The sequence below is a fragment of the Vulpes lagopus genome, chromosome 6, assembly GCF_018345385.1.
Source record: "Vulpes lagopus strain Blue_001 chromosome 6, ASM1834538v1, whole genome shotgun sequence".
Lineage (NCBI taxonomy): Eukaryota > Metazoa > Chordata > Mammalia > Carnivora > Canidae > Vulpes > Vulpes lagopus.
In genome coordinates this window covers 8,355,158-8,364,703 of record NC_054829.1, presented here as the reverse complement: position 1 = coordinate 8,364,703, position 9,546 = coordinate 8,355,158, and positions in this window count along the sequence as shown.

The window sequence follows — 9,546 nt, the reverse complement described above, 5'->3', positions numbered from 1 at the left end:
GCTCACGGTGTGATCCCGGGGTCCTGGGATCGAGTCCCCCATCGGGCTCCTGCATGGAGCCTGCTTCTCCCTCTGCCTGTGTCTCTGCCTCTCTCTGTGCGTCTCATGGATAAATAAATAAAATCTTTTTTAAAAATTGTTTTCAAAAAGCTACGACTTTAAGTACACATATACACTTACATACATTAAGGCAAAATAATACAGTTTTTGTGTTACCGAGCTGAACATTGAAAAAAGAACGTAAGTGAAATAAACTGGTTTGGGTACATATCCACGTGCTATGTAATCTGTGCCTGACTCAGTTATGTCCTTGGCATTTTCTTGGAGAAAGAATTTTTCTTTCCGCGGGGTCTATTTTTCATTGTCCCGTGTAACTGCTGAATTCTTTCCCTTTCAATTTTACAGTTGATAAATTGAAATTAGCACCTTCAGTTGACCCTTCTCTTAGACTAGAACGTATTTAATTAAGAAAATGTGTCCGGGACAGGTGCTCAGGTGCCTAACACACTCCGAGCAAGTTCTGAAAAAGTGGGGGACTATTCTCAAGTCCAAGTCTCTGCATATAAAATGATGTAAACATTTTAGCCCAGATATTTTCAAAGGTGGTGCTTTCATGCCTTTGAAAGTTCAGAGTGGCTTTTTTTCAACAAATATTTTTACGAGATTCAACTCTACAAATAAGTCGTAGTTACTTAAAATTTGTTAACACCGTGTCAAACTTAGCTGCTGTGAATCATAGATTTTTCTCAACTTCATCGCATTTCTGTGCAGAATATGAATTTGTCCCATTGAAAAGATTCTTCCCATAAACTGAGGTATTCTAAAGCTCACTACAGAATCTCAAAATTAGGTCTTGTGAGCCACGGAGCTCTTATTCTTTGATTTAATCATTTCTTCCCTTTCCCAACAGATTTCTTTATTTTCTGCATAATAGCTTCGTTCTCTAGAATTACAATCTGCTAGACATGCAAAAGCAGATGTTTTGGCGCTCTGTTCTTTGAATATCTTGATTAAAGATTTCCAATTGCTTTCGAACAAAATTCAAAAACAGAGCTCTGCTTCAACAAACAGCTTAGTAATATTTTCGGGCATTTAGGATTAGTTGTAAAACTGGTGACAGGCAGCAAAGAAAAGAAATACGTGCTGAAGGTTTTTTTTGTTTGTTTTTTTAAAAAATTTGTTTATTTATTTGACAGAGAGAGAGAAAGCACAAGCAGGGGCAATAGCAGGCAGAGGAGAGGGAGAAGCAGGCTCCCCACTGAGCAGGGAACGCCCCCCCCATACAGGACTTGATCCCAAGACCCCAAGATCATGACCCGAGCTGAAGGCAGGCGCTTAACCAACTGAGCCACCCAGGCACCCAGGGTTTTTTTTTTTTAATTCACTGTTAACCTCAATATAAAAAGCTTGTGGCTTGGTAACTCTGTGTCTGTGTGTGTCTTTAGATTTTCTAAATTTTGTCAGCTATAATCTCCCTTTCAATTGGTATAACATTGATACTTATTTGTGTGGCATTATGAACTGTGCGCGCACCATGGCCGGTTCTAAGCACATTTCTGCTTCATTGGTCTTTTATTTAGTAAGATCCTAGCTGTTCCCATGACGCTGTGCCCCAGTAAACTCTGTATCTGCATTACCATCACAAAAATATAACACCATTTCCAATGGAAACAATTTAAACCGAATTTAAAATAGCATTCCCCAGAAATCTGTTGTTCCGTTCAGCCGGACTGAACTTCCAGAAGCTTCGCTTCGAGTCCATGCGTTGGACGATGATTGGAACGGACTGATTTTTCTAGTGGAAGGATTGCAGATTTGATAGCAAACTGGCACCCAGAACTCCCTGTCTGTGGAGTTCTTAGAAGCTGACCCAGAATCAGCCACCGCTTCCCCTGGTGTATGTGCAGGAGAAAGACTAGCACCCAAAGTGAGCTGGATTAATTTGCAGAGCGGTTGCTTGGTGGGAGCTGAAAAGCCGGGCTTCCAGAACAACCTACGGCAGCATCTTTCTGCCGCCATATGGGTGAGATCAGTGTCTCGGGGCAGATCTCTTAAAAGTACTAACTGCTGAAGTGGCTTTTGTGTCTTAGGTATTCCTATGGTCAGTGTAAACATCACTGCGCAACTTGCACGTCCGTCATCGACTTCCTTGAGAAACAGAAGCTCGCTACTTACATTTTCATTAAGCTTTCAATTTTTATTTTAGCTCATCACTGCCAGAAGGGCGTATTGCAGAATTTAAAAGTATTTGCGGGGAATGAGGCACTTGGCTGGCTCAGTCCGTAGAGTATGCAACTCTTGATCTCGGGGTCGTGAGTTCCAGCCCCATGTTGGGTGTGGAGCCTACTTAACAAAGAATTTTTGAGAAAAAAAAGTATTTCCAAATAACCCAATAAATATTTACTTGTGGATTTATGCCCTGCAAGACTTGATAATGCAAGAATTTCCGGACTCTTCCACACACTCCGGGTCAGAGCTCTACATGCCACAGATACTCCACGGCCTCCCAACTCATAATTCCCTGTGTTCCCAACTGGCCTGCCCACTGTCTACACTCTACCTGAGTGATTTCATCCAGTCTCGTGGCTTTAAACACCATCTAGGTAATCATAATTCCCATTTACGTATCACTATGTCAGACCTCGCCACTGAATACCAAACTTGAATATCTAGGTGCCCCTTGGAAATCCCCACTTGACGTTCAACAGACATCTCAACCTTGGCATGTCCAAGAGTGAACTCCTGATCCCCCCCATTCAAAAAAACCCTTCCCCATCTTCACTCTGTGACATCTGTGTCTCAGTTGATGGCAACTTCCTGTCTCCAGGTGCTCAGGCCAAAAATCTTGGCAACATCCAATCCTTCCTTTCTCACAACCTGTATCAGATTGAAAATCATGGCGGTACTACGTTCAGCATAAATCTAGAAACTGATCCCATCTTACCATCCCCACTGCCACCACTCCTCAGCTAACACAGTTATTCAGTATGTCCATTGTTGTGGGCTCTCTCCTCCCACTAGGCTAGAAGCCCCCTGAGGGTATGGGGTTTTCACCAGTTTGATTCACGGCTCTGTCCCAAATACCTAGAACAGCACCAGGTACACAGTGGGTGCTCAATAAATACTAGCTCCGAAGATAAATGCTTGGAGGAACTGGTGAATTATACCTCGGTGTGAATGGCGCAGTGTGTGAGCTACCAACAGTGTCAAAACCTGACGGTCATCGTGTCCTCAGATACGGAAGGTCAGGCTCAGAGACACCAAGCGATCACGCAAGGTCACGCAGCCAAATAGGCTCTTCCGAGATTGGTTCTCTCGTACACGGTATCTTCTGTTAGATACCGTGCGGCCGTGCCCCGTTGAAGGAATCTCAAGCATCACTAAGTAATAACAATAATGATAACAAGAGTTAACATTTATCGAGCGCTTATGAGAAGCCAGGAACCATGTTAAGCACTCGGCATTTATCAAGTCATCCAGGTGGGGGTAAGACTTTTAGGTGGGAAGCTCCAGAAATCCCAGTGCCGACAGCTGCTCACTGAGTGAATGGAACCACGTGGGTCCCCTGAGCCGGCTGCGGCCCACTCTGCTGGCGGGTGCCCACAAACCCCAACTCCAGGATGTGGTCCCTTCTTTCCATGGGGCTCCAGAGGGCTGGGAGGCACGATCCGCTCCCTTCCCACCACATCCCCCTCCCCTAGAAACTCCGAGTGGGCTCGTGGGAGGCAGGCCAGCTGTGGCCTTCAGGGTCAGCACAGACCGAGGTCTCCCAGGACAGGTCGTTAACTTCCGAGCCTGGCTTCCTCGTCTACCAAGTGGGGACAAAATGCGCAGCAGAATCAAGTACACAGAGACCGGGGCCCTGGTATCAGGACGTCCAGGTCTGTGTGACTGCGGAGGAGTGGTCGGGGCGTCGGCAAGGTTTTCTGAGCAGCCCAGTGGAGATGACAATGCCCCTCCCCGCACAGAGCTGTTGAGAAAATTACATGAAAAAATATTTCAATGTGAAAGTCTTAGATGGTAAAAAAAAAGAAAAAAAAAAAAGAAAGTCTTAGATGGTGCCTGGAGACTGTGATGATCTCATCAGCGTGAGCTGCTTATTCTTTTACTACTTGTGTTTTCCTTTTTTTTTTTTTTAGTATTTTATTTATTTATTCATCAGAGAGAAAGAGTCAGAGACACAGGCAGAGGGAGAAGCAGGCTCCATGCAGGGAGCCCGACGTGGGACTCGATCCTGGGTCTCCAGGATCACGCCCTGGGCCAAAGGCGGCGCCAAACTGCCGAGCCGCCCAGGGATACCCACTACTTGTGTTTTTCAAGCCCAGCTTGTGAACCCGCTTGTTCTGGAAACCTCTCACCAGTGCCCCCACTCCGTCCCCCTCTTCTGGTCTCGGGCCCCAAGGGACAGGCATCCCCGCTGGCTGTACCGCTTCCTAGCTCTCCTGGACTCTTTCTTAGGTCATCGGCCACTGTCTCCGTGTCTGCATCCCCCCTAGGCAGGCGGTGAGCACCTGTGGGGTGGGGGCAGGGTCCTGGTGTCTCTCTAGCACCTGGCAAAGTGCCGGCACAGAGTGGGTGATTGTGACATGTTTGCCAAGACTGATAACAATAATAGTGTGGTTGTTAATAAGACTAATCAGCACCTTCCACTGAGCGCTTCCTCCACACCAGGCCACCACAGCAAGCAAGCCATGGATCCCAGCCCCAGTCCTCACCACAAACCCACAAGGAATAGGATTAGCTCCCACTTCCTTTTTTTTTCTTTTTTTTTTTTTTAAGATCTTACTTATTTATTCATGAGAGACACAGAGAGAGAGAGAGAGAGAGGCAGAGACACAGGCAGAGGGAGAAGCAGGCTCCATGCAGGGAGCCCGACGGGGACTCGATCCCGGGTCTCCAGGATCACACCCCAGGCTGAAGGTGGCGCAAGCTCCCACTTTCAAAAAGGAAAATGAGTTAGTGGGTCTAAGTGGCCCACACTCCAAGTGGTCGCCCCAGGATTTGGACTCGGCTTTCAGAGCCCCCAACTTGTCCTTTATGCCAGGGGTCGGCAAACGTATCCTCAAAGGGAACGGATGGCAAATCTTTTCGGCTCCACAAGCCACACAGTGTTTGTCGCTGCCCATCCACTCCCGACCGCTGTGACACAAAAGCAGCCTTGGACAAGATGTAAATGAATAGGTGTGGCCGTGTGCCCATAAAACCTTATTTTCCCGAACTGGGAGCGGGCTGGAGGCGGCCGGCGGGTCGTAGTTGGCTGCCTCCCGCGTCACGCTGCGTGCTGTTCGATGCAGGTCCCGTGGATGGCATCGCGGGCCCCCCTGGAGCTCCTGCCCCTGAACTGGAGCCAGCTGTCGCCTCCAAACGCCACGAGCTGTGACGATGCTCCAGAAGCCTGGGACCTGCTGCACAGAGTCTTACCATCAGTCATCATCATCATCTGCGTCTGCGGGCTGCTGGGAAACCTTCTGGTGCTGGCGGTCTTGCTCCGGCCCCGGCGGCGTCTGAACGTGGCCCAAATGTACCTGGCCAACCTGGCTGCCTCCGACCTGGTGTTTGTCCTGGGCTTGCCCTTCTGGGCGGCGAACATCTCGAACCAGTTCCGCTGGCCCTTCGGGGGCCTCCTCTGCCGCCTCGTCAACGGAGTCATCAAGGCCAATTTGTTCATCAGCATCTTCCTGGTGGTGGCCATCAGCCGGGACCGCTACCGCGCGCTGGTGCACCCCATGGCCACCCGGCGGCGGCGACAGGCCCGGGCCACCTGCGTGCTCATCTGGGTGGCGGGCAGCCTCCTGAGCGTCCCCACCTTCCTGTTCCGCTCCATCGAAGCTGTGCCCGAGCTGAACAACGACAGCGCCTGCGTCCTGCTGCACCCCCCCGGGGCCTGGCACGTCGCGCGGATGGTGGAGCTGAACGTGCTGGGGTTCCTGCTGCCGCTGGCTGCCATCGTCTTCTTCAACTGCCACATCCTGGCCTCCCTGCGCGGGCGGCCCGAGGTGCGCGGGGCGCGGTGCGGGGGGCCCCCCGACGGCAGGACCACCGCGCTCATCCTCACCTTCGTGGCCGCCTTCCTGGTGTGCTGGACCCCCTACCACTTCTTCGCCTTCCTGGAATTCCTGACGCAGGTGCAGGTCGTCCGCGGCTGCTTCTGGGAGAATTTCAAAGACCTGGGCCTGCAGTACGCCAGCTTCTTCGCCTTCATCAACAGCTGCCTGAACCCCGTCATCTACGTCTTCGTGGGCCGGCTTTTCAGGACCAGGGTGTGGGACCTTTTTAAGCAGTGCGCCCCCAGAAGGCCGCCTGCCGTGTCCTGGTCCCACAGGAAACGGGTCCTCCAGCTCCTTTGGCAGAATTAAGACAGCCGTGGGTCCCGAAGCTCGGCTTCCTCATCGGTGATTTGGGACAGAAGAAATACTGCTGTGGTCGAGCCCCCCCTGCCCCCCGCCTCCTGCCCCCAGGGACCGGGATCCAGGCCCTGGAAACCGTGGGGGGGGTTTGGTTCTAGGACTTGGCAGGTGTGATCAAGCTAAGGATCTTGAGGTGGAGAGATGATCCCGGATTATCTGAGAGGGCCCAGCGTAATAATCCCAGAGGTTTTAGGAAAGACCAGCAGCCAAGTGGAGGCTGGAGAGACCTGGGGAGCCCCCAGCCAGGGGTTGCTGGTGCCCCCCAGAGGCTGGGAAGGGGACAGAGTCGGAGTGTCCCCTCAGGCCTCCAGAAGGAGTCAGCCCTGCAGACGTTTGGACTTTAGCTCACTGAGTCCAGCCTCCAGAAACATAAGACAATAAAGTCGTGTCGTTTAAAGTCACCACATTTGGGCTAATGCATTAGAGTAGCCACAGGACACTCCCGGCAAGGGTCTCTGAGCGCATTGCCACGTGCCCATCCAAAATGTTCTAGGCCAACTGCGAGGCATAGAGATGCTAGAGCTAGGGAGCCTACCTGCAAGGAACTGGCACAAATACTTAGAGTATTAAAGAGGAAAACAAGAAATCACAGAAGCAGGCCTCGGATCCAGCACCCCGAGCATTCCGAGGGAAGAGGATGGGTTCCTGGCAGGGGTGTCAGGAGAAGCCCTCGGAAGGGAGCCCGCCCTTCCAAAGTAGGGCGCCCAGAAACTGGGTGCCTGGGGAGCAGGAAGGAGGCCTGGTCGATGCGTAACCGGGACCCACAGGTGGAAATTGTGCACTCGCAGGAGAGGTGGTTATGGAACCATTAATGCTTCAGGATTCTTCTTGCGATGGGGGACCCAGTTGCCTTCAAGGAGCTCACAGGACAGGGACAGTAATTAGGAGAGTGTCACGGAGCAGGTAACGGCCCCCATCATGGGAGAGGAGGTGCTCTGAGCACAGAGAAGCAGTGCGCAGGGTGGGCGGCGGGGAACAGAGGGGTCTGGAGGCTTCCTGCAGGAAGGGACTCAACCGATGAGTGGAATCCAAACAAGCAGTTGGCCAAACCAGATAGGAGACAAGGTGTGTTCCAGATAGAGGAAGCAAGCTGGAGCCAGGCACAGGTGGGGAGGGAGAAGGATGAAGGAGGGTGAGGCACAAGGCAGTCCCAGGAGGGTTGGAGGCTTGAGGAAAAGACTAATATTTGGCAAGAATCTGCAGTGTGCACTGCTCTAGCGATGCTCCTCAGGCACCAAACAGGCAGGCAGTCAGGTTTCTCCAGGGTTGGGGTTTTGCCAGGTGACGGCTATCATTTAAGGTCTGAACTATGGAGAATGGTTGGATTAGGGAAGGAATGAACATAGGAGGTGAGGGAGAGAGTGACATCGATGTGGTTACAGAGCAGGGGTAGTGGGATCATCTAGGTGATGGAGCGGAAGCACCGGAGGTGTGGCCGCCCAGGAAGGGGGTCTGCATGGAATATTCCATCTCCCGTGTGGCCGTGGCATCGGGTGGCTGGAACAGAGGGAAGGAGAAGGTCATTGGAGACAAAGCAGTCAAGGAATGGAGAGGCAGGGGATGGACAGCCCCACGGGGGTCCCTGCAGGCAGGCAGGTGCTGGGGGGCCTGGGGAGGAGACAGCCCGTAGGCCAGGTGCCAAGGCCAGTGTCCACGCATGGGTGGGAATGCAGGGCAGGACAGCCTCCACTGCTGCCCCAGAAGGGCCAGACCTCACGGGGCATCAGCAAAGACCCAAATGCATTCAAAAAAGGGAAAGAAAGCCCGTGCTCCTGGAGCCCGGTGATGCGCTCTCAGAGGCCGGCAGAGGCTGGGCCACCAGGCCCTCGTGGGCATTGGGGGTCACCCCACAGTCCGTGCTCCAGCCCCCGGAGGTTTCCTGGAGAGCAGAGATTGAAGTCAGCAAGCAAGGATCCAGCTGGTACATGTGTTTAATGTAAATCACATGGTGTTTAAATATATATTTTTGAGTTAACTGCCAATATATAAATTCTACGTAAGAATCCAGATTCCGAGGGCATGTGGGTGGCTCAGTGGTTGCGGCCCAGGGCGTGATTCCGGGGTCCCGGGATCGAGTCCCACATCGGGCTCCACACATGGAGCCTGCTTCTCCCTCTGCCTGTGCCTCTGCCTTTCTGTGTGTCTCTCATGAATGAATAAATAAAAATCTTAAAAAAAAAAAATCTAGAGTTCAGACTTCCCTTGAACAGTTGGCAGATCTAGCAACACGGAACCTGCATTCTTTCCTTGAGCTGATATGTGCCAGGCCTCTAGTTCATGCCAGATGCTGCCGAGAGAGAGAGGACCATGAGCAGGGTCCTCCTGGCGTGGACCTCCAGGGGGCCTCCCCGGGACACCAGTGCTCGGGGCACCCCTCCCTCTGCCGCGGCCCCTCCCCCGGAGCAGAGGCGGGAGTCGCCAGGGTGCTTGCCAGCACCAGCACGGTGTGTGAGGCCCCGGCAGCAGTCACGGGAGCAGAGGTCCTGTCTAAAGTGGCCAGAACGGGCAGAAGTTAGAGAGCTGGAAAGGAAAGATAACGCCCCGGTCTCTCCTCTGCTCTGAGCAAAGTGACCCGAGTGTGTCCTCCTTGCTGGTTTCTCGGCACCTGCATTAAAGTCGTGGCTTCTCAGAATGTTCTCTAGGGCTTGTCGAAGCAACCGCACAGCCCAGAAGAGCGTGCTGGCTTGTGACATCAGGACGTTGCTTGCAGGCCCATGTTCAGCAATAGACTCCCGGCAGGGTCCCTGATGAGCCAGACACCTGACTTCTGGAATGTGTGTATCATTCCCTGAAGCCTGGGCCACAGCCCCGCAGGCCGAGACACCGGCAGCCCCACAGTGAGGACTCTGCAGCCCTTTTCTTGTTGGAAAGGCCAAGTGTTTACCTGCAGAGGGAGGAATCCCTGCCTTGGTTAAAAGGATCGGTGCTAAAAAAAAAATAAAAAAGAAATTAAAAAGAAAGAAAGGATCGGTGCTGTGGGAGAAATTAGTATTTTTGGATTTGCACAGGTCCGGTCGCTGTGCTCCCCTGGAGGGTTTCCAACGTGGGTCCAGCCCCAAGCCTCCCCTTGTAGGGCTAACAACTGGCAAGGAGGGACGAGTGAGCACGTGGGCTCCTAGCGTCCCTGGCTCCGGCAGCC